The sequence below is a fragment of the Pipistrellus hanaki genome (genome assembly GCF_964339955.1).
Source record: "Pipistrellus hanaki genome assembly, chromosome: 7".
In the NCBI taxonomy this organism is placed as follows: Eukaryota; Metazoa; Chordata; class Mammalia; order Chiroptera; family Vespertilionidae; genus Pipistrellus; species Pipistrellus hanaki.
The window spans coordinates 15,666,728-15,674,180 of NC_140509.1; the positions used below are offsets into that span (position 1 = coordinate 15,666,728).

The 7,453-nt window shown below is 42.6% G+C and overlaps 1 pseudogene across 1 annotated transcript; it reads left to right on the plus strand.

Moving 5' to 3' along the window:
• Window positions 1–4,816: 4,816 nt before the first annotated feature.
• Window positions 4,817–5,730, plus strand: LOC311625269 (ferritin light chain-like; annotated as a pseudogene). Its single transcript has one exon. The product of its transcript is annotated as a ferritin light chain-like (transcript).
• The last annotated feature ends 1,723 nt before the right edge of the window (window positions 5,731–7,453 follow it).

Consider the following 7,453-nt stretch of genomic DNA (forward strand, 5'->3'; position numbering starts at 1 on the left):
ATTTGTCAGTATTTGCAAAGGGTGGATCATTAGGAGCGTTTTTATAAAATTAATCCTCACCCTAACAGGCAGCAAGACTACCGCCCACATAACAAACAATAGCCGTTGATGAATGAGGATCTGGCAGGGCACTACCAGTTTACAATGGAGAAAGATAAGATTATCAATAATGACAAAATCAGAATAAAAGGCTGATTAGAATGCCAAAAGATTAAGAAAGGCCCTTAAAGCCCAGGCAGTGTGCTCAGTGGTTGAGCGTTGACCTATGAGCCAGGAGGATATAGTTAGATTCTGTCAGGCACATGCGCAGATTGTGGGCTCGATCCCCAGTAGGGGGTGTGCAGGAGGCAGCTGATAAATGATTTTCATCAATGATGTTTCTATCTCTTTCTCCCTCTCCCTTCCTCTCTGAAATCAATATATATATTTTAAGTCCTTAACAAAATTGTGGCAACTCAATTATTTTTTTAAAAAGAGACTCTGTGACTGAGTGCATTAGTTTCCTATGGATGCTGTAACAACTCACCACAAGCTGGGTATCTTTAAATAACAGACATTTATTTTCTCATTGCTCCTGTAGGCAAGAAACCTGAAATCAAGGTGTCAGCAGGGCCACACTCTTCCAGTAACTATAGGGCAGGATTTGTTCTTTGTCTTTTCCAACTTGGAGTAGCTGTCGGCATTTCTTGACTTGTGACCACAACACTCATTGACTTCTTGGTTATCTGTGTCTTCCATGTTCCTCTCTTATAAGAGTATATGTGACTGCATTTAGGATTCACTTGGCTAATGCATGAAAAGCTCCCCATTCAAGATCCTTAACTTAATCATATCTTTTGCCATATAAGATAATAATCATAGGCTCTAAGGATTAGGACATAGATGTTTGTCTTGGGGCTCACCATTCAATTTACTATAGCAGAGATTTTCAATCTGTGTGCTGCAATAATTTTTAAAAATATATTTGTATTGACTTCAAAGAGAAAGGGAGAGAGAGAGAGATAAAAACATCAGTGATAAGAGAGATTCATTGAACAGCTGCCTCCTACAAACCCCCTACTGGGGATCAAGCCTGCAACCAGGGCATGTGCCCTTGACCAGAATCAAACCTGAGACCCTTCAGTCCACAAGCCAAAATTCTATCCACTTAGCCAAACTGGCTGGGGCTGCAAGCATTTTTAAAACATGCATTATCTGACTATTTAATTAGGGCACTGACCTCTTTCCCCTTAGATTGTTAAATTTAAAAAAATAACAACAGCCAAACAACAATAGCCATCCAGTGTGAATGCCATGTCTTGCTTGAACCATAAATATATAGGTCATATAATAGAGTTTTGTCATATTGGTCACATCAATTCTTAATACCAGAAATCTTTATATATAAAAATAGATACTTGATTTTTTTAAAAGTCACTTTGGAGCAAAAAGGTAATTACTATTGTTATTATTATATTTGTAAATCAATAAAATGTATATGTATTTTTTGTCAGATCAGCAAAAATATATAATTTATTCTTTGGGGTGCTGCAGAATTTCACTGATTAGTTTACATGTGCCTGAGATAGTTACATATATCATGAAGATACAGAGGACAGCAAGATGAAAAGGATCATTACCCTCACGGATTTACAGTTTATATCCGGTAACCGTAATTACATTATGGTAACTGGTAACCATTTTTTTCCCAACATAGCATAAATAATCAACAACTCAGGGAGTCCATGTTTCCATCGTCTGCTGTAAATCCCTTATAAGGTTCTGTTAATCTTGTCTATGTTTAGTGGTCTATGGTTGTAAAGTTTGTATAATGAATTAGCTGAGCCATGCTTGGAGACCTTCGAAGTCTAGCATACGATGTAGCCAAATTTCTAATTAGTCCTTTAAATCATGATTAATTAATTGCTTGGATGGAAATAACAAAAGCTTATTAGACAAAGATATGTGTTATACTGAAACCGGTTTGACTCAGTGGATAGAGCGTCGGCCTTCGGACTGAAAGGTCCCAGGTTCTATTCCGGTCAAGGGCATGTACCTTGGTTGTGGGCACATCCCCAGTAGGGGGTGTGCAAGAGGCAGCTGATGGATGTTTCTCTCTCATCAATGTTTCTAACTCTAACCCTCTCTCTTCCTCTCTGTAAAAACAAATCAATAAAATATATATTTTTTAAAAGATATGTGTTAATCATCAAAAGGAAATTGAAAAAGTAAAACATAAATGAAGGCAAAGCTCTTGGCCCTAGAGAAATGCATCATTTAAATCACAAAAAACACATGCAGAAGTACCAACCTGGAACTCCAACTCTGATGAAAAATATTAAGAGTGAAACAATTAAGAGTGAAACGCAGAAGTCAACAAATATTTAGTGGGAGCTCATTCAACGCCAGTTTTTGTTCTAGGCACAGAGGATAATGCAAAGAACTAGGCCATGTCCCTGCCCTTGTGGGTCTTATGTTCCCACGAGACAGAGACAATGAGCAAATTAGCAAATACGCATGCAATACAATGCCAGGTGCTGTGATGGAAAATCAAGTAGAGGAAAGGAATATAATTGGCTGGGGGTACTATCTTATAATAAGGAAGCCAGGAAAGAAAGGAGCAATGAGAAATGAAATACGACGCATGAGAATGTCTGGGATAAGAGAGTTCCAAGGGGAGACACAGGCAATAAAGCATAGTTGGCATTCCAAGGACCAGGACTAAGGCGTTGAGAACAGAGGGGAGTGAAAGGGGAGGATTTGCTAGGAGGCCAGATTTTGTAGCCTTTAGGCTACAGTAGGAAATCTGTCTGAAGACCACCAGACACCAGGAGTGGCATGTGTGAGGCCTGGTTCCCTTGCTCCCTTCTCCAGTTCTTCCAAAAGGTATTGTTTTGACAGTCAGTCTGAGGAAAGAGCAGACATCACATGGGCCATAGTCTGCCATTAATGGAGTTAATTGCAGGAGCACCACTGGAGAGTTTGGTTTCCAAGTGTGGGTATTATCCTCCCCCACTTTCTTGTCTCCAAACACTTGCCCTGGTAGGTGGCGGAACAGAGACGGACATCAACCTTGCTGAGTCTTCCTTCTGTTCAGAGTTCCTACTTCTCAGTAGGCAATTAATATTTAGGGCTATTCTCATAATTCATTTACTTGGGGACTTAGATTAATTTGTAAACAACAGTGACTTGCTGTATGACATCCCTATTTGTTTCTATTTTTATAAGCATTTATTTGAGCCAAACTAATGACATATGCTGGAGAGTAAGATCTCAGATGCTCCAGAGATGGACAGTTTTGTTGTTTCTTGACTGCATTTGACATTAAGTAGGGAACATAAGGAAGACTGGAGAAGGCAAGGCAGGGAATTGGATTGCAGGATAATTAACAGGGGTTTGTGCTATCTTGAGGGTGGTTACAGTTTATTTCAAAGGGGTGTTAACCTATGTGCACAGAAACAATGGACTGGGCTTGCTTGAGACAAAGATAATAAACCTTTTACTAAAACGTTATATGTCTGGGGTGTGACTAACCACCATGACCTGCCCAGTCAGGAATTTAGATCAGATCACATTGTCAGGGTACTTTCTGTAGAACCCCATTTTCATCCACATTACCATTTGACATTCCTATTTGAAATATAGGAAAATTAAGTTTCAGAGAAGCTGATCACCATGTCCACTGCCAACTAACATGACTATGGAAAAGAAGTCTCGCTTCATAGTATTCACAGTTCCCATCCCAGGAGCTCCAGACACCTCTCTAAGACACTGCCATGAGTTACAGTAGATCTATGCATGCTTCACTCAGGGAAAGGCTGACAACTGGAATTACTTTAGGAAATGCTGATGAAATAGAAAACTCACTCAAAAGAAGTTTTGAGAAAAACATCTTAGGGTTTCTTTTTTATATATAAGTGAGTTTTCACCCTATCAGACCCAACAACCCCCTTTGAGAATAAATATTATGTAATCTTTTCTAAAATAAATCTCCTATTCTAAAATAAAATTCACAGATGATATAACCTCCTGGTTGTTTGTAAAATAGAAATATGTTCTAGAACCAATCACTATAAACAGATTTTCAGCTACAGCAATGTCCTTGGGGACGTACACAAGCTGGGTAGGGCTTTGAAAATTTGTTATAAAACATGGATCAGCTCCTCTTAATGAGGAAATATACTGCACAGTGAGCATCCCAGATCCTTGCCCACTCTGCCACTAAGTAGTGTATCAATCATTATTACTTCCAAATTTCCAAAAACTCCCACTAGGGAGCAAACTATTTCACACCAAAGTCCTTACCTTTTGAACATTAGCATATTTGACCTATACAAGGAAGCTGGGATATTTACCACTAGCGATCTGTAGCGTGGATTAAATGGTAGCCCCTCAAAGATGTATTAGTGTCCTAACCCCTCAAGCCTGTAATGTGAGTTTATTTGGAAAAGGAATCTTTGCTGATGTAATTAAATTAGGAACCTTGATTTGACATCACTCTGGGCTATATACGTGGGGCCCTAAATCCAATGACAACTGTGCTTATGAGACACAGCAAAGGACACAGATAGGAGGAGAAGGCCTTGTGACAACAGGCAGATATTGGAGCTATGCTGCCACAAGCCGAGGAATGACAAGAGACACGGATGGGTTCTATCTTAGCATCCTTAGAGGAAACACAGCCTGCTAACACCTTGATTTTACACTTCTGGCCTCCTGAAGAGGAGAATAAATTTCTGTTGTTATAAGCCACAAAGTTTGTGGTGATTTGCTATAGCAGCTCTAGGAAGCTAATATGTTATGGTACCTTTACCTTGAAAATAGGTCCTTGAGCAGCGCTCGGAGGTCCCGGATCTGTCTCTTGCTTCAACAGTGTTTGGACGGAACAGACCCAGGGACGCCGATCTTCCAGCCTCCGGCCACTCTCCTGCGTCTCATCCAGTCACCACCGCCAGCGCCACCTCCGGGACCAGCCGACACACCGGTTTTTTTGGTTTTTTTTCTACCTGAAAGCCTCATTACTGAACAACCATGAGCTCCCAAATTCGTCAGAATTATTCCGCCGACGTGGAGGCTTCGGTCAACCGCCTCATCAACCTGTACCTGAAGGCCTCCTACAACTACCTCGGGCTGGGCTACTATTTCGGACCGCGACGATGTGGCCCTGGAGGGCGTGGGCCACTTCTTCCGCGAGTTGGCGGAGAAGAAGCGGGAGGGCGCGGAGCGTTTGCGCAAGTTGCAGAACCAGCGAGGCGGCCGCGTTCTCTACCAGGACGTGCAGAAACCGCCCCAGGATGACTGGTCCAAAACTCTGGACGCCATGGAATCCGCCCTGGCGTTGGAGAAGAGCCTGAACCAGGCCCTTCTGGAGCTGCACGCTCTGGCTTCTTCCCGCGCGGACCCTCACGTCTGCGACTTCCTGGAGAACCACTTCCTGGACGAGGAGGTGAAACTGATCAAGAAGATGGGCGACCACCTGACCAACATCCGCAGGCTGGCCGGCCCCCAGGCCGGGCTGGGCGAGTACCTCTTTGAAAGGCTCACCCTCAAGCACGACGACTAGGAGCCTTTGGCGCCCAGAAGCCTTTCAGCGGTCCCCCGCCCCCCCTGTCTCTGGCTTTTGCCTGAGCCTCTTCCCGAAACTACTAGTCATTCCTTTATCCACCCTGGAACCCTCTCCCCCGCACTGGACCAAATGGAACAATAAAGCTTTTCGCAGCAAAAAAAAAAAAAAAAAAAAAAGAAAGAAAATAGGTCCTAAAAATAACTTTAGCCAAAGCCGGTTTGGCTCAGTGGTAGAGCGTCGGTCTGCGGACTGAAAGGTCCCAGGTTCGATTCCGGTCAAGGGCATGTACCTTGGTTGCGGGCACATCCCCAGTAGGGGGTGTGCAAGAGGCAGCTGGTCGATGTTTCTCTCTCATCGACGTTTCTAGCTCTCTATCTCTCTCCCTTCCTCTTTGTAAGAAATCAATAAAATATATATTTTTTTAAATAGCAACAACAAAAAAAATTAAATAAATAAATAAATAAATAATTTTAGAGTGTTAGATTCTGAGACTGGACAAAGAATTCACATTCTTTATTCTCCGGAAAGATCTCCTATACTGCTTCAGCAATAAATAATTTCTCCTATAGAATTGTGTAATAATGGGAAGGGTTGAAAACTTCTCTCGTCTCATTTCACAGATGAGGAAGCTGAGGCCCAGAATGGCAAAGGTCATGCAGCTGCTGATGGCTGAGCAGCGAATGGAAGCACATTCCTTTGACTTCCAGAACACAGCTCCACCTGCAGCACCAGCCTGCCTTCTCCGCGAAAAGCTGGCTACTGTTATTGTCAGACACTTGGCACTTAGCCCTGCTATCTCACAGCCTGTGCGCAGAACCCTGCTCTGTGACTTCAATTCAGGCTCACTGGGCATGCATCCTTCTTTTGTATCTCTTTTATCAGCACAGTGGTCTAAAAGTGCTGTCATTAAGACATCACTTTGATCGAAGACTTTCTGTTCTCTGGATCCCTACCCCTTCCCAGCATCCTCTTGCATCATTTTCTTTCTCACACCTTGTACTCTATGACCACCAACCTTCTCTTTATTCCTCTACAGTGCCACATTTATCCTTTCCTCGGAGCAGATTTAATGTGAACAGATTGATCGATGCTTTTCCTAAGTAGAGGTTTCAATCAGCATCCTAGCAAAAGGATGGCAGGACCCCAGCAAAGGGAAACAGAGGGGAGAAAACAGTAATTCCCAGAGCTAACTTCATAGAGCCCTGGCCATTCAGGCTTTATTCATAGGAATTCAAGCTTATCCTCACACCTGCCAAAAAGATTGACACATCTCCCCTATTTAAAATGTGAGAAAGTTTAGGCAGAAAGGATAAATAACATGCCCTGCGTAAATAGTCAGGAGGAAAGAGACCTGGGATTCAAATGCATGTGGTCGAGCCTGTTTTTAGGGTACGTGAAAATTTGCCCTCAGTGCAACTGCAGCAATAGTAGGAACAACCGATCATATTTTATATGCATTAGGGGTTTTATAGTTATAACTAGAGACCCAATGCAGGAAGATTTGTGCAAAAATGGGCCTTCCTTACCCTGGCTGCCGGTACCACCTTTGCTGTGGCCCAGAGCTGCCTTTCTGCCTTCTCACACTGCCCAGAGGACTGGAGCAGCTGGGGTGGTGTGAAATGCCTGTGTCATCGCCATGGCGACAATGCAAGCGTCCCACCCCACCCCCAGCCATTTGACGCCTGTGTATGCAAATTAAACCTCCATCTTTGTTGGGTTAATTTGCATACTCCTTCCTGATTAGCTGGTGGGCATCTTGAAGGTACAGTCAATTTGCATCTTACTCTTTTATTAATATAGATAGTTATAATCTCAAATTATCAAAATTTGTGCAAAAATAAATGTAATTGTCCTCCTTCTACAGATGAAGAAACTGAGGGTTTGAAATGGCTTACTTTAAGCCACCCC